Source organism: Salmo salar, chromosome ssa02 (genome assembly GCF_905237065.1).
Source record: "Salmo salar chromosome ssa02, Ssal_v3.1, whole genome shotgun sequence".
Lineage (NCBI taxonomy): Eukaryota > Metazoa > Chordata > Actinopteri > Salmoniformes > Salmonidae > Salmo > Salmo salar.
Window position 1 is genome coordinate 7,805,023 of NC_059443.1, and position 22,478 is coordinate 7,827,500.

At 51.6% G+C, this 22,478-nt stretch overlaps 1 protein-coding gene across 1 annotated transcript in view; it reads left to right on the forward strand.

Annotated features, from left to right (window-relative positions):
• Positions 1 to 22,478, forward strand: part of LOC106574162 (protein naked cuticle homolog 2-like) — an 85,125-nt gene that overhangs the window by 16,997 nt on the left and 45,650 nt on the right. The gene's annotated exons all lie outside the window — the stretch shown is intronic.

The window sequence follows — 22,478 nt, forward strand, 5'->3', positions numbered from 1 at the left end:
AACATGTACATGTAGTCCTACTGTAGTGACCTGACAACATGTACATATAGTCCTACTGTAGTGATCTGACAACATGTACATACAGTCCTACTGTAGAGACCTGACAACATATAGTCCTACTGTAGTGACCTGACAACATACAGTCCTACTGTAGTGATCTGACAACATGTACATACAGTCCTACTGTAGAGACCTGACAACATATAGTCCTACTGTAGTGATCTGACAACATGTACATATAGTCCTACTGTAGAGACCTGACAACATATAGTCCTACTGTAGTGATCTGACAACATGTACATATAGTCCTACTGTAGAGACCTGACAACATACAGTCCTACTGTTGTGATCTGACAACATGTACATATAGTGCTACTGTAGTGATCTGACAATATATAGTCCTACTGTAGTGACCTGACAACATGTACATATAGTGCTACTGTAGTGACCTGACAACATGTACATATAGTGCTACTGTAGTGATCTGACAACATGTACATATAGTCCTACTGTAGAGACCTGACAACATGTACATATAGTGCTACTGTAGTGGTTGGGGATAACCTGGATAAGCATTGTTCCTCAGAACCATGGCTTGCACTTCAAGTATGTTACAGGACTATATCATCCTAGCTTGAAAAATATATTGTCCATCCTCAGTACAGCATTCACACCCTGCTTCAGATGGTCTCCTGTTCTGCTATGAGAAAAGGAAAACGTGTTTCTTTGATGAGATATCAGAGCGAGGGAGAGACATGGTAGAGAACCATGGTAGAGAGACACGGTAGAGAGACACGGTAGAGAGGATGCGGATGACAAAAGGTGTTCTCACTGGCTTCATAAATAGTCGGTGTAACCTCCTTTTTGAAGGGACTTAAAGGCATTTGGAGAGTTTTTCTCTCCCTCTCTCCCCCCTAACCTCCCCCTCTCTCCCCTAACCTCCCCCTCTCTCTCCCCCAACCTCCCCTTCTCTCTCCCCTAACCTCCCCCTCTCTCCTCCCTAACCTCCCCCTCTCCCCCCTAACCTCCCCCTCTCCCCCCTAACCTCCCCCTCTCTCTCCCCTAACCTCTCCCTCTCTCCCCCCTAACCTCCCCCTCTCCCCCCTAACCTCCCCTCTCTCTCCCCTAACCTCCCCCTCTCTCCTCTCTAACCTCCCCTCTCTCCCCCCTAACCTCTCCCTCTCTCTCCCCTAACCTCTCCCTCTCTCTCCCCTAACCTCCCCTCTCTCCCCTAACCTCCCCCTCTCTCTCCCCTAACCTCTCCCTCTAACCCCTCTCTCCCCCCTAACCTCCCCTCTCCCCCCCTAACCTCCCCTCTCTCTCCCCTAACCTCCCCTCTCTCCTCTCTAACCTCCCCCTCTCTCCCCCCTAACCTCTCCCTCTCTCTCCCCTAACCTCTCCCTCTCTCTCCCCTAACCTCCCCTCTCTCCCCCTAACCTCCCCCTCTCTCCCCCTAACCTCCCCCTCTCCCCCCTAACCTCCCCCTCTCTCTCCCCTAACCTCTCCCTCTCTCCCCCCTAACCTCCCCCTCTCCCCCCTAACCTCCCCCTCTCTCTCCCCTAACCTCCCCTCTCTCCCCCCCTAACCTCCCCCTCTCTCCTCTCTAACCTCCCCCTCTCTCCCCCCTAACCTCTCCCTCTCTCTCCCCTAACCTCTCCCTCTCTCTCCCCCAACCTCCCCTTCTCTCTCCCCTAACCTCCCCCTCTCTCCTCCCTAACCTCCCCCTCTCCCCCCCTAACCTCCCCTCTCCCCCCTAACCTCCCCTCTCTCTCCCCTAACCTCTCCCTCTCTCCCCCCCTAACCTCCCCTCTCCCCCCTAACCTCCCCCTCTCTCTCCCCTAACCTCCCCCTCTCTCCTCCCTAACCTCCCCCTCTCTCCCCTAACCTCTCCCTCTCTCTCCCCTAACCTCCCCCTCTCTCCCCTAACCTCCCCCTCTCTCTCCCCTAACCTCTCCCTCTAACCCCTCTCTCCCCCCTAACCTCCCCCTCTCTCCTCTCTAACCTCCCCCTCTCTCTCCCCCTAACCTCCCCCTCTCTCCCCCTCTCTCCTCTCTAACCTCCCCCCTCTCCCCTAACCTCCCCCTCTCTCCTCTCTAACCTCCCCCTCTCTCCCCCCTAACCTCTCCCTCTCTCTCCCCTAACCTCTCCCTCTCTCTCCCCTAACCTCCCCCTCTCTCCCCCTAACCTCCCCCTCTCTCCCCCCTTAACCTCCCCCTCTCCCCCCCTAACCTCCCCCTCTCTCTCCCCTAACCTCTCCCTCTCTCCCCCCCTAACCTCCCCCTCTCCCCCCTAACCTCCCCTCTCTCTCCCCTAACCTCCCCCTCTCTCCTCTCTAACCTCCCCCTCTCTCCCCCCCTAACCTCTCCCTCTCTCTCCCCTAACCTCTCCCTCTCTCTCCCCTAACCTCCCCTCTCTCCCCCCTAACCTCCCCCTCTCTCTCCCCTAACCTCTCCCTCTAACCCCTCTCTCCCCCCCTAACCTCCCCCTCTCCCCCCCTATCCTCCCCCTCTCTCTCCCCTAACCTCCCCCTCTCCCCCCTAACCTCCCCCTCTCTCTCCCCTAACCTCCCCCTCTCTCCTCTCTAACCTCCCCCTCTCTCCCCCCTAACCTCTCCCTCTCTCTCCCCTAACCTCTCCCTCTCTCTCCCCTAACCTCCCCCTCTCTCCCCCTAACCTCCCCCCTCTCTCTCCCCTAACCTCTCCCTCTAACCCCTCTCTCCCCTAACCTCTCCCTCTCTCCCCCCCTAACCTCCCCCTCTCTCTCCCCTAACCTCCCCCTCTCTCCCCCCTAACCTCCCCCTCTCTCTCCCCAAACTCCCCTCTCTCCCCCCCTAACCTCCCCCTCTCTCTCCCCTAACCTCTCCCTCTCTCCCTCTCTCCCCCCCTAACCTCCCCCTCTCTCCCCCCTAACCTCCCCCTCTCTCTCCCCTAACCTCTCCCTCTCTCCCCCCTAACCTCCCCTCTCTCCCCTAACCTCCCCCTCTCTCTCCCCTAACCTCTCCCTCTAACCCCTCTCTCCCCTAACCTCCCCCTCTCTCCCCTAACCTCCCCCTCTCTCCCCTAACCTCCCCCTCTCTCCCCTAACCTCCCCCTCTCTCTCCCCTAACCTCCCCCTCTCTCCCCTAACCTCCCCCTCTCTCCCCTAACCTCCCCCTTTCTCCTCCCTAACCTCCCCTCTCTCCCCTAACCTCCCCCTCTCTCCCCCCTAACCTCCCCCTCTCTCCCCTAACCTCCCCCTCTCTCCCCTAACCTCCCCCTCTCTCCCCTAACCTCCCCCTCTCTCCCCCCTAACCTCCCCCTCTCTCCCCCCTAACCTTCCCCTCTCTCCCCTAACCTCCCCCTCTCTCCCCTAACCTCCCCCTCTCTCCCCCCTAACCTCCCCCCTCTCTCCCCTAACCTCCCCCTCTCTCCCCCTAACCTCCCCTCTCTCCCCTAACCTCCCCCTCTCTCTCCCCTAACCTCCCCCTCTCCCCCCCTAACCTCCCCTCTCTCCCCTAACCTCCCCCTCTCTCCCCTAACCTCCCCTCTCCCCCCCAACCTCCCCCTCTCTCCCTAACCTCCCCCTCTCTCCCCTAACCTCCCCTCTCTCCCCTAACCTCCCCCTCTCCCCCCCTAACCTCCCCCTCTCTCCCCTAACCTCCCCCTCTCCCCCCTAACCTCCCCTCTCTCCCCTAACCTCCCCCTCTCTCCCCCTAACCTCCCCCTCTCTCCCCTAACCTCCCCTCTCTCCCCCTAACCTCCCCCTCTCTCCCCTAACCTCCCCCTCTCTCCCCTAACCTCCCCCTCTCTCCCCTAACCTCCCCCTCTCTCTCCCCTAACCTCCCCCTCTCTCCCCTAACCTCCCCCTCTGACTCCCCCTAACCTCCCCTCTCTCCCCTAACCTCCCTCTCTCTCCCCCTATCCTCCCCCTTTCTCCTCCCTAACCTCCCCTTCCTTTTCTTTTTTCTGTTGTAAATTGGCTCCACAAAAAGGCGAGCTGTGAGCCTTCATCTCTGAATGAGAAGCATGTGGGTGGCGTCCAGAACAGCAGGGTCTTTCAGCACGGCCCCGTTCAGCCAGGCTGACATCTGGTACTGGTCTGTACAGCAAAGTCCTGGGATGCGTCCCAAAATGGCACCTTATTCCCTACATAGTGCACTACTTTTGACAAGGTCTCTGGTCAAAAGTAGTGCACTATGTAGGGAATAGGGTACCATTTGGGATGCAACCCCTGAAGCAGGGAGAGGGGCTGTGGTGGGAAAGGGAAGGGAGGAGCCGGCAGAGCGGATAGAACAAGGAGTGAGGAAAGGATGCAGGAAGGTCACAGTTGTTTTTTCAAGGGGAGATATTTAAGGAGTTTAGGGAGGTAGAGGAAGGTCAAGGTCAATGTTCCCTCTAAGCTGCGTGAGGGAGCGCATCTGCCCAGAACTGCTGCGCAGAAGAAATATCAGCCCGCGCTGACAAGCACGAGATTGAATTTCACTCAATTTTCTAGTTTTCCCCTTTAGTTAACACTATCAACGTTTCCCTTTACTGTGGGTATTGTGATCGAAACAACGCAATATTAGCCTGTTTCAATGTAACATACCGAAACAAAACAAACTATGCAAGACTTAGTATGCTAAACTAACTATGCAAGAGATTGTCTTGTAGGCAGAGCACATTGGAGTAGGATTCTATTGCATTGGCAGGCACAACTCAGCCCGTACTCTACACAGACCGGTGTGACATAACCAACCAGAGCTGCAGTTGGCCTATATGTAAATAGACCGTTGCCATATATGGATCTGTGCCATTCACTTTGAACTGGACTGTGTTTACAACATGAGTGGTCGCGAGTAGATGCACTTGTTTTGAGATCGAAGTGAGAGCTGCATGTGGCCATGTGCGCATTTGTTCATATAGTTTTTTTGGGAAGGGGGTAGATCAGCTTTAATACTGCAGATAGGTTGTAGCTTCCATCAATGTAATTGTCTGCATCAATACCAATCCCCCATATATATTTCTGTATATATATATATATATTTCTATATTTCTATATATTTAAAAATATATATATTTTCCTTTTAATATTTTCCCCTAACCCTACCACCCATCCCCTAATTAGAGTAAACTAATGGACAACAACACTTAGGCTTCTACTTCCAGTTTATACATACTACATACATTTTACGTACATAATTTATTTTACAATAGTTATCTTTTGTTTGTTTTTAATCCCACCCTTCAGCTCCATTCAACCCCTCCCATCTATCTCTGAAGACCATCCATGTTTGATTTCTATTTGCCATATCTTTTTCAACTGTTTTGTGATGTTTCAATAAGTTCTGAACCTTTCTATTCTCATTGTTTCTACAGATTGTAAATGAAAGATAAACGTTTTTGCTAAAAGTATTATTATATTATTGATGGATTGACTATGACTTTTCAAATCACCCAGTAGTGCTATCTGCAGAGTTAGCTCCAGGTAAATGTTTCACTTATTCAACCATTCCTGGACCTGCGACCAAAAACAAGCTACATATGGACAGGACTCTCCTATTCTTTGTAAGTGAGTTATTAGCCCAGTTATAGCTAATTTCTAGTCAGCAATACGGGAGTGGTTGCTTCCTACAAGAGCACAAAACATATGCATTTCTAGCCATCTTTGAAAAGCAAGTCAGTGTAAAGAGCTTTTTTTCTGTCTTAAAGGGGCAGTGTATTTTGAGACAGGCTTGAATAAGCTAAGTAGCCAATAGGCCGAAGGTAGCGTAATTTGTCTGATTCTCTATAATAATGGTTTGGGAATAATAATTTTCACTCGCCTCCTTGTTTGAAGGACAAGTGGATCAACAGGTTAATGTCAAGCCCTGCATGTTGTTTTTCAAAAGTCTCATGGAATGTAGACGTACATTGAACACCTCAAATTGGCTGCTACTTTAGGCTGAATGATAAAATGTTATGGGATGCATTTTCTCCATTGTTTTTGATGGTAGGCCACTCTGATAGGCCTACATTGTGATCAAATAGCCAAAGTAGCCTACTTGGCCACTGTTATAACTGTAACTGAAAGCGGGTACCACCTAAGTGTTCACAGTAAACGTGGCAGAAGTTGTACAGAATTTTCACAATGTTCAAGTTTGTGCTTAGCAGACCTGAAATTTGCTGAGTGTCAATTCTTTGGAGGGAACATAGGTCAGGGTGTTTTGTCAGGGGAGATATTTCAGGGCTTTTGGGAGGTAGAGGAAGGTCAGGGTGTTTTGTCAGGGGAGATATCTGAGGAGTTTTGGGAGGTAGATGAAGGTCAGGGTGTTTTGTCAGGGGAGATATCTGAGGAGTTTTGGGAGGTAGAGGAAGGTCAGGGTGTTTTGTCAGGGGAGATATCTGAGGAGTTTTGGGAGGTAGAGGAAGGTCAGGGTGTTTTGTCAGGGGAGATATGTGAGGAGTTTTGTAAGGTTGAGGGGAAAGGGAAGTGGAAGAATGGAACGGCTCATCCGCCTCTTTCAAGAATTGTTTTAAACCAGGAACCAGGAGTTCTGCACTACGGCTGGATCCCAAATGGCACCCTAGTTAGTGCACTACTTCTGACCAGGGCTCATAGGGGTGCCACTTGGGACACATTCTATTATTAATCCTTCTTCCTCTTATGTAGACTTTAAACAACCAACTAAACATGAAAACCAGACAGGTCCTCCGGGAGGTTTTTCTATATTTGTTCTACAGCCATATATCCAGGTAGTTAGGTAGTGTTAACATCACCTAGTCCTCTGTTAGGTAGTGTTAACATCACCTAGTCCTCTGTTAGGTAGTGTTAACATCACCTAGTCCTCTGTTAGGTAGTGTTAACATCACCTAGTCCTCTGTTAGGTAGTGTTAACATCACCTAGTCCTCTGTTAGGTAGTGTTAACATCACCTAGTCCTCTGTTAGGTAGTGTTAACATCACCTAGTCCTCTGTTAGGTAGTGTTAACATCACCTAGTCCTCTGTTAGGTAGTGTTAACATCACCTAGTCCTCTGTTAGGTAGTGTTAACATCACCTAGTCCTCTGTTAGGTAGTGTTAACCTCAGGGAGGAGGGAAAGAGGACACATGAAAGTGTGATGCTGTTGTTTCACTCCTTACTTTGGTATGCACATGTGTTTGCACATCTATGTTGCCTGAGAGTCAGAGGATGTGTGTGCATGCTTGCTTGAGTGTGTGTGTGTGTGTGTGTTAGAGAGAGTGTGTGTGTATTGTATGACCTGTGTTTCATGGAAAAGACATTTAGAACACTGAAGGCCAATAGAGTGTTTATTTATCTGGGGATATTTATACTGTAGCAGGCCCTTTGAAGCTGTTTGCTACTTTCAGCTAAATCCCCCTCTGAGCACCACTCATCTGGAGGGAGGGAGGGAGGGAGGGAGGGAGGGAGGGAGGGAGGGAGGGAGGGAGGGAGGGAGGGAGGGAGGGAGGGAGGGAAGGGGGGAGGGAAGGGGGGAAGAAAGACTGAGGACACAGCTAGGCAGGCAGGAGGAACGAAGGTGTCATCAGCCCTGCTGCCCTGCCCGAATGGGTCCCAAATGGTACCCTGCCCACTACATAGTGCACTACAATCCTATTGGCCCTGGTTAAAAGTAGTGCACTATAAACGGAATAGGGTGCCATTTGGTATGCTTCCATGGACTATTTTCCTGCCAGTCTGCCAGTGTGTTTACCTGTAATCAGCAATGGTCAATATCTGGTTACTCTGGCAGACTGTCTATGCAGAGTGAGTGATATCCTACAGAAGCTGTTTCAGGTGTGTTTTGTAAACCTTCATACATAAATATAAACTGTGAAAGTGCATTAGATACCTGTGGTAAATTTGCTTGAGAAACGATATGCTTGACGTCTCTAAGCCAATAACTGTAAAGGGAGGCTAGTGATTGGATAGTGTGAGTGGAGTGAGGTTACGAGTCCAACTGTGTGACACGACCAAATATATTGTGTGTAATGTTCTGCCAACGACTGCGGCACCGCGGGGAAGTTTCATCACCAGAAATGCTGCATGATAAGCTCAGTTAGATGGCAGGTAGTTAGTTAGCAACACCTACTGTATGTTGTGTAAAAGCTTGGAACGTGATCGTCCCACTGATCTCAGACTAGTGAGAGATGACAGTTCCCTCACTCCCTTCATGTTCACTCCTTTTATCTCTGGACATGTGCAGTGAAGTTCCGCTGCTTTAATCACCTCTTCTTGAGCATCCCAAATGGCACCCTATTCCCTAGCCTCAGATTCACATCATTAGCCACCTGAACGTCTCTTATCACCAGGAATTTTGCTAGCGCTATCTGTTTGTTGTCATTTCTATATGTGGCAGATGGCGATTCTATAAATGTTTTACTTCCACATTTAGCATCTTAAAGTTGTTGAGCTAATTCCTAGTTGTGAAGCTAGGGATTGTGTCTCTGATTGTCAAAACCCAGTCATTGAGTTCTACATTCTACAGCTCTAGCAACCATAGAGACTTCACTCTCTGTCTATCTGTAGACTAGAGGGGTGAATCTGTGGCGGAGGTGGAGGTGGTGGTTGTGGCAGTGGTGGTGGTGTCGGGGTGTTGGTGGTGGTGGAGGTGGTGGTTGTGGGGGTGGTGGTGGTGTCGGGGGTGGTGGTGGTGTCGGGGGTGATGGTGGTGCGGTGGTGGTGGTGGTGGTGTCGGGGGTGATGGTGGTGGTGGTTGTGGTGGTGGTGGTGGTGTCGGGGTGGTGGTGCCGGTGATGGTGATGGTGGAGGTGGTGGTGGTGGTGTCGGGGTGGTGGTGCCGGTGATGGTGATGGTGGAGGTGGTGGTGGTGGTGGGGGTGGTGTCGGGGGTGGTGGTGCCGGTGATGGTGGAGGTGGTGGTGGTGTTTGAACGTAATTTCGGTGGTGGTGGAGGTGGGGGTGGGGGTGGTGGAGGTGGTGGTGTCGGGGGTGGTGGTGCCGGTGATGGTGATGGTGGAGGTGGTGGTGGTGGTGTCGGGGGTGGTGGTGCCGGTGATGGTGATGGTGGAGGTGGTGGTGGTGGTGGGGGTGATGATGGTGGTGGTGGAGGTGGTGGTGGTGTTTGAACGTAATGTCGGTGGTGGTGGAGATGGTGGTGGTGGAGGTGGGGGTGGTGGTGGTGGAGGTGGAGGTGGTGGTGGTGGTGATTGAGGTGGTGGTGGAGGTGGTGGTGGTGGTGGTGGAGGTGGTGGAGGTGGGGGTGGTGGTGGTGGAGGTGGAGGTGGTGGTGGTGGTGATTGAGGTGGTGGTGGAGGTGGTGGTGGTGGTGGTGGTGGAGGTGGAGGTGGTGGTGGTGGTGATTGAGGTGGTGGTGGAGGTGGTGGTGGTGGTGGTGGTGGTGGTGGAGGTGGGGGTGGTGGTGGTGGAGGTGGTGGTGGTGGAGGTGGGGGTGGTGGTGGTGGAGGTGGAGGTGGTGGTGGTGGTGATTGAGGTGGTGGTGGTGGTGGAGGTGGTGGTGGTGGTGATTGAGGTGGTGGTGGAGGTGGTGGTGGTGGTGGTGGTGGAGGTGGGGGTGGTGGTGGTGGAGGTGGTGGTGGTGGAGGTGGGGGTGGTGGTGGTGGAGGTGGAGGTGGTGGTGGTGGTGATTGAGGTGGTGGTGGTGGTGGAGGTGGTGGTGGTGGTGATTGAGGTGGTGGTGGAGGTGGTGGTGGTGGTGGTGGTGGAGGTGGGGGTGGTGGTGGTGGAGGTGGAGGTGGTGGTGGTGGTGATTGAGGTGGTGGTGGAGGTGGTGGTGGTGGTGGTGGTGGAGGTGGGGGTGGTGGTGGTGGAGGTGGAGGTGGTGGTGGTGGTGATTGAGGTGGTGGTGGTGGTGGAGGTGGTGGTGGTGGAGGTGGAGGTGGAGGTGGTGGTGGTGGTGATTGAGGTGGTGGTGGAGGTGGTGGTGGTGGTGGTGGTGGAGGTGGGGGTGGTGGTGGTGGAGGTGGAGGTGGTGGTGGTGGTGATTGAGGTGGTGGTGGAGGTGGTGGTGGTGGTGGTGGTGATTGAGGTGGTGGTGGAGGTGGAGGTGGTGGTGGTGGTGATTGAGGTGGTGGTGGAGGTGGTGGTGGTGGTGGTGGTGGAGGTGGGGGTGGTGGTGGTGGAGGTGGAGGTGGTGGTGGTGGTGATTGAGGTGGTGGTGGAGGTGGTGGTGGTGGTGGTGGTGGAGGTGGGGGTGGTGGTGGTGGAGGTGGAGGTGGTGGTGGTGGTGATTGAGGTGGTGGTGGTGGTGGAGGTGGTGGTGGTGGAGGTGGTGGCGGCTGTTTGGGGGCACCCCCAGGCCTAGAACCAGGGAGGGTTTAGTAACACTGGGCTGCCTTCTCCTTTCTGTTCTCTCCTCTCTGTTCTCTCCTCTCTGTTCTCCTCTCTGTTCTCTCCTCTACCCTCTCTCCTCTCTCCTCTCCCCTCTCTCTTCTCTACTCTCTACTCTCTCCTCTCCCCTCTCCTTTCTCTTCTCTAGTCTCTCCTCTCTCTTCTCTAGTCTCTCCTCTCCCCTCTCTCCTCTCTCCTCTCCCCTCTCTTCTCTACTCTCTACTCTCTCCTCTCCCCTCTCCTCTCTCTTCTCTAGTCTCTCCTCTCTCTTCTCTAGTCTCTCCTCTCCCCTCTCTCTTCTCTAGTCTCTCTTCTCTTGTCTCTCCTCTCTCTTCTCTAGTCTCTCCTCTCCCCTCTCCCCTCTCTCTTCTCTGGTCTCTGCTCTCTACTTTCCTCTCTCTTCTCTCCTCTCTCCTCTCTCCTTGCTGCTCTCCTCTCTCTTCTCTAGTCTCTCCTCTCTCCTCTCTGCTCTCTCCTTGCTGCTCTCCCTGCCAGAGGAAAGGAAATACCTGGAGCTGGATATCAGTGCTTAGCGCTGACATTTCTGGCTAAGTATGCTGGATGTGAGTCTTGTGTTTGATCTGGTGCTACTCCCAGCCAACTAAAACACAGAGGGACTCAAAGGTTATTACATTTTAGTGTGTAAGGTATGTTTCCACATAAACCCCTGTTCCCTCATAGAAAGCTTTAGTTCTTTTCCAAACGGACTTTTCACAAGCCTTAAAGCAGCCAGGGGAGTATTCCATTTTTTCAGTTCTGGTTGTTATTGGTGTTATTACATGGTGTCTTTATAGACCGACCGCTCTTAATTCAATACATTATTTGAATCAGTCATTTTGGTGGCGTTATGTGTAGGGGTGTAGAGTGTTTGAATGTAATGTCGATGGAAAGTAAGTAAATGAGGCCAACACAGCTGCCCTTTCTTACGTACTTCTAAATTTGATTTATTAAGATTAGAAAGTCACGTATTTTCCTCATAATTTTTGGTTGAACAGCATTTGATGATCTGTTTTCCACGTCTTAGTGTGACAGGTGAAAGGTGCTATATAACACTGTATAGCCCAACTCACAGCCAAGTATTAGGCCTGTTCTTTTTAAAGCCAGCAGCGTAGTCTTTGTTCCACTGTGAAATCAACCTGAAGGAACTTGAAGTGTCTCTGTGTATAAAGGTCACCCCTCTCTGTGTATAAAGGTCACCCCTCTCTGTGTATAAAGGTCACCCCTTTCTGTGTATAAAGGTCACCCCTCTCTGTGTATAAAGGTCACCCCTCTCTGTGTATAAAGGTCACCCCTCTCTGTGTATAAAGGTCACCCCTCTATGTGTATAAAAGTCACCCCTCTCTGTGTATAAAGGTCACCCCTCGACATATAAACATGACATTCACCTATATTTCTCTGACCAGCTGATGTCACGAGCATCTCTCCTAGCTAGCTTAGATTACACCCAGTCCTTTGTTATCCTCTTATGAAGAAAAAGCTGCTTTGGGAGGGAATGTGCATTCCAAATGGAACCCTATTCTATACCCTATATAGGTCAAAAGTAGGGCACTATAAAGGGAATAGGGTGCCATTTGGGATGCAACCAGGGGGACTCCCACCCCCAGGAGGAAGTCCCTCCCCTGAATGCTTTAGAAACTTCATCCTCTCTCCACATTCCAGACACTGACGTCCCGCTAGGTCTGCTGTGAGCTAGGGAGGGGAGACACAGCCTCAACTAGGTCTGCTGTGAGCTAGGGAGGGGAGACACAGCCTCAACTAGGTCTGCTGTGAGCTAGGGAGAGGAGACACAGCCTCAACTAGGTCTGCTGTGAGCTAGGGAGAGGAGACACCACAGCCTCAACTAGGTCTGCTGTGAGCTAGGGAGGGGAGACACCACAGCCTCAACTAGGTCTGCTGTGAGCTAGGGAGAGGAGACACCACAGCCTCAACTAGGTCTGCTGTGAGCTAGGGAGAGGAGACACCACAGGCTCAACTAGGTCTGCTGTGAGCTAGGGAGAGGAGACACCACAGCCTCAACTAGGTCTGCTGTGAGCTAGGGAGAGGAGACACCACAGCCTCAACTAGGTCTGCTGTGAGCTAGGGAGAGGAGACACCACAGCCTCAACTAGGTCTGCTGTGAGCTAGGGAGAGGAGACACCACAGCCTCAACTAGGTCTGCTGTGAGCTAGGGAGAGGAGACAGCCTCAACTAGGTCTGCTGTGAGCTAGGGAGAGGAGACACCACAGCCTCAACTAGGTCTGCTGTGAGCTAGGGAGGGGAGACACAGCCTCAACTAGGTCTGCTGTGAGCTAGGGAGAGGAGACAGCCTCAACTAGGTCTGCTGTGAGCTAGGGAGAGGAGACACAGCCTCAACTAGGTCTGCTGTGAGCTAGGGAGAGGAGACACAGCCTCAACTAGGTCTGCTGTGAGCTAGGGAGGGGAGACACAGCCTCAACTAGGTCTGCTGTGAGCTAGGGAGAGGAGACACCACAGCCTCAACTAGGTCTGCTGTGAGCTAGGGAGAGGAGACACAGCCTCAACTAGGTCTGCTGTGAGCTAGGGAGAGGAGACACAGCCTCAACTAGGTCTGCTGTGAGCTAGGGAGAGGAGACACAGCCTCAACTAGGTCTGCTGTGAGCTAGGGAGGGGAGACACCACAGCCTCAACTAGGTCTGCTGTGAGCTAGGGAGAGGAGACACCACAGCCTCAACTAGGTCTGCTGTGAGCTAGGGAGAGGAGACACCACAGCCTCAACTAGGTCTGCTGTGAGCTAGGGAGAGGAGACACCACAGCCTCAACTAGGTCTGCTGTGAGCTAGGGAGAGGAGACACCACAGCCTCAACTAGGCCTGCTGTGAGCTAGGGAGAGGAGACAGCCTCAACTAGGTCTGCTGTGAGCTAGGGAGAGGAGACACCACAGCCTCAACTAGGTCTGCTGTGAGCTAGGGAGAGGAGACAGCCTCAACTAGGTCTGCTGTGAGCTAGGGAGAGGAGACACCACAGCCTCAACTAGGTCTGCTGTGAGCTAGGGAGGGGAGACACAGCCTCAACTAGGTCTGCTGTGAGCTAGGGAGAGGAGACAGCCTCAACTAGGTCTGCTGTGAGCTAGGGAGAGGAGACACAGCCTCAACTAGGTCTGCTGTGAGCTAGGGAGAGGAGACACAGCCTCAACTAGGTCTGCTGTGAGCTAGGGAGGGAGACACAGCCTCAACTAGGTCTGCTGTGAGCTAGGGAGAGGAGACACCACAGCCTCAACTAGGTCTGCTGTGAGCTAGGGAGAGGAGACACAGCCTCAACTAGGTCTGCTGTGAGCTAGGGAGAGGAGACACAGCCTCAACTAGGTCTGCTGTGAGCTAGGGAGAGGAGACAGCCTCAACTAGGTCTGCTGTGAGCTAGGGAGGGGAGACACAGCCTCAACTAGGTCTGCTGTGAGCTAGGGAGAGGAGACACAGCCTCAACTAGGTCTGCTGTGAGCTAGGGAGGGGAGACACAGCCTCAACTAGGTCTGCTGTGTGCTAGGGAGAGGGGACACAGCCTCAACTAGGTCTGCTGTGAGCTAGGGAGGGAGACAGCCTCAACTAGGTCTGCTGTGAGCTAGGGAGGGGAGACACAGCCTCAACTAGGTCTGCTGTGTGCTAGGGAGAGGAGACAGCCTCAACTAGGTCTGCTGTGAGCTAGGGAGAGGAGACACAGCCTCAACTAGGTCTGCTGTGAGCTAGGGAGGGGAGACACAGCCTCAACTAGGTCTGCTGTGAGCTAGGGAGAGGAGACAGCCTCAACTAGGTCTGCTGTGAGCTAGGGAGAGGAGACACAGCCTCAACTAGGTCTGCTGTGAGCTAGGGAGGGGAGACACAGCCTCAACTAGGTCTGCTGTGAGCTAGGGAGAGGAGACAGCCTCAACTAGGTCTGCTGTGAGCTAGGGAGGGGAGACACAGCCTCAACTAGGTCTGCTGTGAGCTAGGGAGAGGAGACAGCCTCAACTAGGTCTGCTGTGAGCTAGGGAGGGGAGACACAGCCTCAACTAGGTCTGCTGTGAGCTAGGGAGGGGAGACACAGCCTCAACTAGGTCTGCTGTGAGCTAGGGAGAGGAGACACCACAGCCTCAACTAGGTCTGCTGTGAGCTAGGGAGAGGAGACACAGCCTCAACTAGGTCTGCTGTGAGCTAGGGAGAGGAGACACAGCCTCAACTAGGTCTGCTGTGAGCTAGGGAGAGGAGACACAGCCTCAACTAGGTCTGCTGTGAGCTAGGGAGAGGAGACACCACAGCCTCAACTAGGTCTGCTGTGAGCTAGGGAGAGGAGACACCACAGCCTCAACTAGGTCTGCTGTGAGCTAGGGAGAGGAGACACCACAGCCTCAACTAGGTCTGCTGTGAGCTAGGGAGAGGAGACACCACAGCCTCAACTAGGTCTGCTGTGAGCTAGGGAGAGGAGACACCACAGCCTCAACTAGGCCTGCTGTGAGCTAGGGAGAGGAGACAGCCTCAACTAGGTCTGCTGTGAGCTAGGGAGAGGAGACACCACAGCCTCAACTAGGTCTGCTGTGAGCTAGGGAGAGGAGACAGCCTCAACTAGGTCTGCTGTGAGCTAGGGAGAGGAGACACCACAGCCTCAACTAGGTCTGCTGTGAGCTAGGGGGGGGAGACACAGCCTCAACTAGGTCTGCTGTGAGCTAGGGAGAGGAGACAGCCTCAACTAGGTCTGCTGTGAGCTAGGGGAGAGGAGACACAGCCTCAACTAGGTCTGCTGTGAGCTAGGGAGAGGAGACACAGCCTCAACTAGGTCTGCTGTGAGCTAGGGAGGGGAGACACAGCCTCAACTAGGTCTGCTGTGAGCTAGGGAGAGGAGACACCACAGCCTCAACTAGGTCTGCTGTGAGCTAGGGAGAGGAGACACAGCCTCAACTAGGTCTGCTGTGAGCTAGGGAGAGGAGACACAGCCTCAACTAGGTCTGCTGTGAGCTAGGGAGAGGAGACAGCCTCAACTAGGTCTGCTGTGAGCTAGGGAGGGGAGACACAGCCTCAACTAGGTCTGCTGTGAGCTAGGGAGAGGAGACACAGCCTCAACTAGGTCTGCTGTGAGCTAGGGAGGGGAGACACAGCCTCAACTAGGTCTGCTGTGTGCTAGGGAGAGGGGACACAGCCTCAACTAGGTCTGCTGTGAGCTAGGGAGGGGAGACAGCCTCAACTAGGTCTGCTGTGAGCTAGGGAGGGGAGACACAGCCTCAACTAGGTCTGCTGTGTGCTAGGGAGAGGAGACAGCCTCAACTAGGTCTGCTGTGAGCTAGGGAGAGGAGACACAGCCTCAACTAGGTCTGCTGTGAGCTAGGGAGGGGAGACACAGCCTCAACTAGGTCTGCTGTGAGCTAGGGAGAGGAGACAGCCTCAACTAGGTCTGCTGTGAGCTAGGGAGAGGAGACACAGCCTCAACTAGGTCTGCTGTGAGCTAGGGAGGGGAGACACAGCCTCAACTAGGTCTGCTGTGAGCTAGGGAGAGGAGACAGCCTCAACTAGGTCTGCTGTGAGCTAGGGAGGGGAGACACAGCCTCAACTAGGTCTGCTGTGAGCTAGGGAGAGGAGACAGCCTCAACTAGGTCTGCTGTGAGCTAGGGAGGGGAGACACAGCCTCAACTAGGTCTGCTGTGAGCTAGGGAGGGGAGACACAGCCTCAACTAGGTCTGCTGTGAGCTAGGGAGGGGAGACACAGCCTCAACTAGGTCTGCTGTGAGCTAGGGAGAGGAGACAGCCTCAACTAGGTCTGCTGTGAGCTAGGGAGAGGAGACAGCCTCAACTAGGTCTGCTGTGAGCTAGGGAGAGGAGACACAGCCTCAACTAGGTCTGCTGTGAGCTAGGGAGAGGAGACAGCCTCAACTAGGTCTGCTGTGAGCTAGGGAGGGGAGACACAGCCTCAACTAGGTCTGCTGTGAGCTAGGGAGAGGAGACACAGCCTCAACTAGGTCTGCTGTGAGCTAGGGAGGGGAGACACAGCCTCAACTAGGTCTGCTGTGAGCTAGGGAGAGGAGACAGCCTCAACTAGGCCTGCTGTGAGCTAGGGAGAGGAGACACAGCCTCAACTAGGTCTGCTGTGAGCTAGGGAGGGGAGACACAGCCTCAACTAGGTCTGCTGTGAGCTAGGGAGAGGAGACAGCCTCAACTAGGTCTGCTGTGAGCTAGGGAGAGGAGACACAGCCTCAACTAGGTCTGCTGTGAGCTAGGGAGGGGAGACACAGCCTCAACTAGGTCTGCTGTGAGCTAGGGAGAGGAGACACCACAGCCTCAACTAGGTCTGCTGTGAGCTAGGGAGAGGAGACACAGCCTCAACTAGGTCTGCTGTGAGCTAGGGAGGGGAGACACAGCCTCAACTAGGTCTGCTGTGAGCTAGGGAGGGGAGACACAGCCTCAACTAGGTCTGCTGTGAGCTAGGGAGAGGAGACACAGTCTCAACTAGGTCTGCTGTGAGCTAGGGAGAGGAGACACAGTCTCAACTAGGTCTGCTGTGAGCTAGGGAGAGGAGACAGCCTCAACTAGGTCTGCTGTGAGCTAGGGAGGGGAGACACAGCCTCAACTAGGTCTGCTGTGAGCTAGGGAGAGGAGACAGCCTCAACTAGGTCTGCTGTGAGCTAGGGAGGGGAGACACAGCCTCAACTAGGTCTGCTGTGAGCTAGGGAGGGGAGACACAGCCTCAACTAGGTCTGCTGTGAGCTAGGGAGGGGAGACACAGCCTCAACTAGGTCTGCTGTGAGCTAGGGAGAGGAGACAGCCTCAACTAGGTCTGCTGTGAGCTAGGGAGGGGAGACACAGCCTCAACTAGGTCTGCTGTGAGCTAGGGAGAGGAGACACAGTCTCAACTAGGTCTGCTGTGAGCTAGGGAGAGGAGACACAGTCTCAACTAGGTCTGCTGTGAGCTAGGGAGAGGAGACAGCCTCAACTAGGTCTGCTGTGAGCTAGGGAGGGGAGACACAGCCTCAACTAGGTCTGCTGTGAGCTAGGGAGAGGAGACACAGCCTCAACTAGGTCTGCTGTGAGCTAGGGAGGGGAGACACAGCCTCAACTAGGTCTGCTGTGAGCTAGGGAGGGGAGACACAGCCTCAACTAGGTCTGCTGTGAGCTAGGGAGGGGAGACACAGCCTCAACTAGGTCTGCTGTGAGCTAGGGAGAGGAGACAGCCTCAACTAGGTCTGCTGTGAGCTAGGGAGGGGAGACACAGCCTCAACTAGGTCTGCTGTGACACACACCCTAAACCTGGACTTCCTTTCTGTCTGTCTGTCTGTCTGTCTGTCTGTCTGTCTGTCTGTCTGTCTGTCTGTCTGTCTGTCTGTCTGTCTGTCTGTCTGTCTGTCTGTCTGTCTGTCTGTCTGTCTGTCTGTCTGTCTGTCTGTCTGTCTGTCTGTCTGTCTGTCTGCCTGCCTGCCTGCCTGCCTGCCTGCCTGCCTGCTGCCTGCCTGCCTGAGCACAAAACAAACACTAGGGCCAAGAAGAAAATAAGTGGAGGACACAGAGAGATAGAGAGATAGAGAGAGGGACAGAGGGAGGAGGAGGCAGAGTAGGAGACAGAGCAAAAGAGAGGGGGAGAGAGGGAGATATGAGCGAGAACGAGAGAGAGATCTGATGGGCTGGTTGTTTGCACATTATTTGGATGCTGCTGAACCTCGTTTGAAGACAGCAGGCTGCATGGGAGTCCCACTGGGGCTGAAACACTACACCGCTCACTACACCTTTAAAGGGACGATCTGGGATTGGTACATACATTTAGGGATTTTTGTGGCAGGGTGTGGCCTTGTTGTTGTTTGAACCTCAGATTGCCCCTTTAACTGAAGAGAAAGCATCCCTACTCAGGCTGTGGTGTTGATGCACAGTGTATAATATGATGGGTCAGAAGTCCCTTGAGAGACTATGGGGAGGTATTACAATGAGTTTTAATGGAGGTGTCCTTCAAAGCTACAATGTCTTAAGGGTTAGAGCACACATTGATTTGATCGTAGAGGAAACCTTGAAACATAACTGTGGAAAATAGAAAACAGAAACATGCCTTTAATATGCTAATGTAGTTCTTCAGTAAAATACCCACATTTCCCCTATCTTTAATATGCTAATGTTGCTAATGTAGTTCTTCAGTAAATACACAAATTTCCCCCCTCTTTAATACGCTAATGTTGCTAATGTAGTTATTTAGTAAAATACCCACATTTCCCCCTTCTTTAATATGCTAATGTTGCTAATGTAGTTCTTCAGTAAATACCAACATTTCCCCCTTCTTTAATATGCTAATGTCGTTCTTCAGTAAAATACCAACATTTCCCCCTTCTTTAATATGCTAATGCTGCTAATGTAGTTCTTCAGTAAAATACCAACATTTCCCCCTTCTTTAATATGCTAATGTCGTTCTTCAGTAAAATACCAACATTTCCCCCTCTTTAATATGCTAATGCTGCTAATGTAGTTCTTCAGTAAAATACCAACATTTCCCCCTTCTTTAATATGCTAATGCTGCTAATGTAGTTCTTCAGTAAATACACACATTTTCCCCCTCTTTAATATGCTAATGCTGCTAATGTAGTTCTTCAGTAAATACCCACATTTCCCCCTCTCCTTCCTTTTTTGTTTCCAGAATATAAGTTAGTGTTGATTTCAAACAAAAAACTAATCCCACATCCCGTTCAGTCCAAGTTCAATGTCTCTTTCTGTTTTTCTCTCTCTTTTTCTCTCCTTCTCTCTTTCTCTGTTTCTCTCTGCTCTAAAAGTCGAGCCTCCCCCTCTTTTGGACCCCAAGCCTGCACATGTGTAGGTATAGCTATTATTCAGCTCATAAACCGCGCTGGTCACACATCTGAAAGTGGTTAGCTGTTGAAACACACTGGCAGCTTCAAAGCATAGTGTGGAGGATCTGGGCTGAGCAGAGTTGGGGTGGGGTCTGCTCTCAGACACAGTCCCCCTGGCCTAACTGACTGGCTGGTCCACCTCCCTCCCTCCTTCCCCCCTTTCTCTCTCTTTCGCTCTCTCCTTCCACCTCTCTCTCCCTCTCCTCTCTCTCCCTCTTTCTCTCCCTCCCTATCCTTCCTTCCCTCTCTATCTCCATCTATCACCCCCCACCTTCCCTCCATACTGCAGCACAGAGAGAAAGAGAGAGGGGGGGATTAGATGGAATGAGAGAGAGAGAGGGGGAATTAGAGGGAATGAGAGAGAGAGTGTGGGAATTAGAGGGAATGAGAGAGAGAGTGAGGGAATTAGAGGGAATGAGAGAGAGAGAGAGAGAGAGAGAGAGAGAGAGAGAGAGAGAGAGAGACCCCAGATGTGACTCCTGAAAGTATAGCTGTTCTCGCTTTTTCTTTGTGTTTTCTGGATGGTTGTTTTCTGGATGGTTGTTTTCTGGATGGTTGTTTTCTGGATGGTTGTTTTCTGTGGGGTTGTTTTCTGAGTGGTTGTTTTTTAGGTGGTTGTTTTCTGGGTGGTTGTTTTCAGGGTGGTTGTTTTCTGTGGGGTTGTTTTCTGAGTGGTTGTTTTTTAGGTGGTTGTTTTCTGGGTGGTTGTTTTCTGTGGGGTTGTTTTCAGGGTGGTTGTTTTCTGGGTGGTTGTTTTCTGTGGGGTTGTTTTCTGGGTGGTTGTTTTCTGTGGGGTTGTTTTCTGGGTGGTTGTTTTCTGTGGGGTTGTTTTCTGGGTGGTTGTTTTCTGAGTGGTTGTTTTTTAGGTGGTTGTTTTCTGGGTGGTTGTTTTCAGGGTGGTTGTTTTCTGTGGGGTTGTTTTCTGGGTGGTTGTTTTCTGGGTGGTTGTTTTCTGGGTGGTTGTTTTCTGGATGGTTGTTTTCTGGGTGGTTGTTTTCTGGGTGGTTGTTTTCTGTGGGGTTGTTTTCTGGGTGGTTGTTTTCTGAGTGGTTGTTTTTTAGGTGGTTGTTTTCTGGGTGGATATTTTCAGGGTGGTTGTTTTCTGTGGGGTTGTTTTCTGGGTGGTTGTTTTCTGTGGGGTTGTTTTCTGTGGGGTTGTTTTCAGGGTGGTTGTTTTCTGGATGGTTGTTTTCTGGGTGGTTGTTTTCTGGGTGGTTGTTTTCTGTGGGGTTGTTTTCTGGGTGGTTGTTTTCTGAGTGGTTGTTTTTTAGGTGGTTGTTTTCTGGGTGGTTGTTTTCAGGGTGGTTGTTTTCTGTGGGGTTGTTTTCAGGGTGGTTGTTTTCTGGGTGGTTGTTTTCTGTGGGGTTGTTTTCTGGGTGGTTGTTTTCTGGGTGGTTGTTTTCTAAGTGGTTGTTTTCTGGGTGGTTGTTTTCTAAGTGGTTGTTTTCTAAGTGGTTGTTTTCTGGGTGGTTGTTTTCTGGGTGGTTGTTTTCTGGGTGGTTGTTTTCTGTGGGGTTGTTTTCTAGGTGGTTGTTTTCTGGGTGGTTGTTTTCTGTGGGGTTGTTTTCTAGGTGGTTGTTTTCTGGGTGGTTGTTTTCTGGGTGGTTGTTTTCTAAGTGGTTGTTTTCTAAGTGGTTGTTTTCTGGGTGGTTGTTTTCTGTGGGGTTGTTTCCTGTGGGGTTGTTTTCAGGGTGGTTGTTTTTTAGGTGGTTGTTTTCTGGGTGGTTGTTTTCTGTGGGGTTGTTTTCTAGGTGGTTGTTTTCTGGGTGGTTGTTTTCTGTGGGGTTGTTTTCTAGGTGGTTGTTTTCTGTGGGGTTGTTTTCTGAGTGGTTGTTTTCTGGGTGATTGTTTTCTGGGTGGTTGTTTTCTGTGGGGTTGTTTTCTGGGTGGTTGTTTTCTGTGGGGTTGTTTTCTGGGTGGTTGTTTTCTGTGGGGTTGTTTTCTGGGTGGTTGTTTTCTGTGGGGTTGTTTTCTGGGTGGTTGTTTTCTGGGTGGTTGTTTTCTGGGTGGTTGTTTTCTGTGGGGTTGTTTTCTGTGGGGTTGTTTTCTAGGTGGTTGTTTTCTGGGTGGTTGTTTTCTGTGGGGTTGTTTTCTAGGTGGTTGTTTTCTGTGGGGTTGTTTTCTGAGTGGTTGTTTTCTGGGTGATTGTTTTCTGGGTGGTTGTTTTCTGTGGGGTTGTTTTCTGGGTGGTTGTTTTCTGTGGGGTTGTTTTCTGGGTGGTTGTTTTCTGGGTGGTTGTTTTCTGGGTGGTTGTTTTCTGTGGGGTTGTTTTCTGTGGGGTTGTTTTCTAGTTGACACCTCTTTAAGTCAATTGTTTAAGTAGAGGTGTGAAAAACAGACATATCTAATTGACACAATATGTATTAGAAGCGTTGCGTTAGCATCTAATGGTTTTCACATCCTTACGTTGACATCAGTTACAGCTATATGCCTTTTGTGTTTGGCTATTAGCTATACTTGACAGAAAGGGAGGTCGAGGAAAGAGACCGAAAAGTGCTGAAAGAGACCACTGTTCCCATTTCCTCTGAAGGCTTCCCCCTCCACTCTCTTCCCCCTCCATCCCCTCAACTCATTTCTTCCCCACGCCCGTCCACTTCAAAAGCTGACCTGAGCCTGTGTGCCCTGTTACATGTTTACCCAACGGCTCGTTTTAAAGAAACAGCAGGTCTCATTGAGGTAGCTAGCTAGCCCATGTTACTGTGGCTCATTCACAGACAGGGAGAGGGAAAATACTCATATCTGGCTGCCCATGGGTGTATCCCAAATGGCACCCTATTCTCTAGATAGAACAGATAGAACAGGGAGAACTAGCAATACGTCTTCAGAAACCTGTCACATGTCTCAGGCAGCACCACTCGGCAGGAGACACGCACACACACACTCCTCAGTGCTAGAGCAGCAGTCAGTCTTTCATGTTGATATGAGCCTGATCGATCCTATCTCCTGAAGAATGTCAGTGTATCATAACATCTGACCTTTAACCCCCTAGCGCTGCCACTCTGTGCAGCTCTCACAACTCAACTGGCCCACTGGCTGACAGCGGGACTGTGTGTGTTATAGGTGTGCGTTATGTGTGTGTGTTATGTGTGTGTGTGTTATGTGTGTGTGTGTTATGTGTGTGTGTGTTATGTGTGTGTGTGTTATGTGTGTGTGTGTTATGTGTGTGTTATGTGTGTGTGTGTGTTATGTGTGTGTGTGTGTGTGTGTGTTATGTGTGTGTGTGTTATGTGTGTGTTATGTGTGTGTGTGTGTTATGTGTGTGTGTGTGTAATGTGTGTGTGTGTCATGTGTGTGTGTGTTATGTGTGTGTGTGTTATGTGTGTGTGTGTTATGTGTGTGTGTGCTATGTGTGTGTGTGTTATGTGTGTGTGTTATGTGTGTGTGTTATGTGTGTGTGCTATGTGTGTGTGTGTGTTATGTGTGTGTTATGTGTGT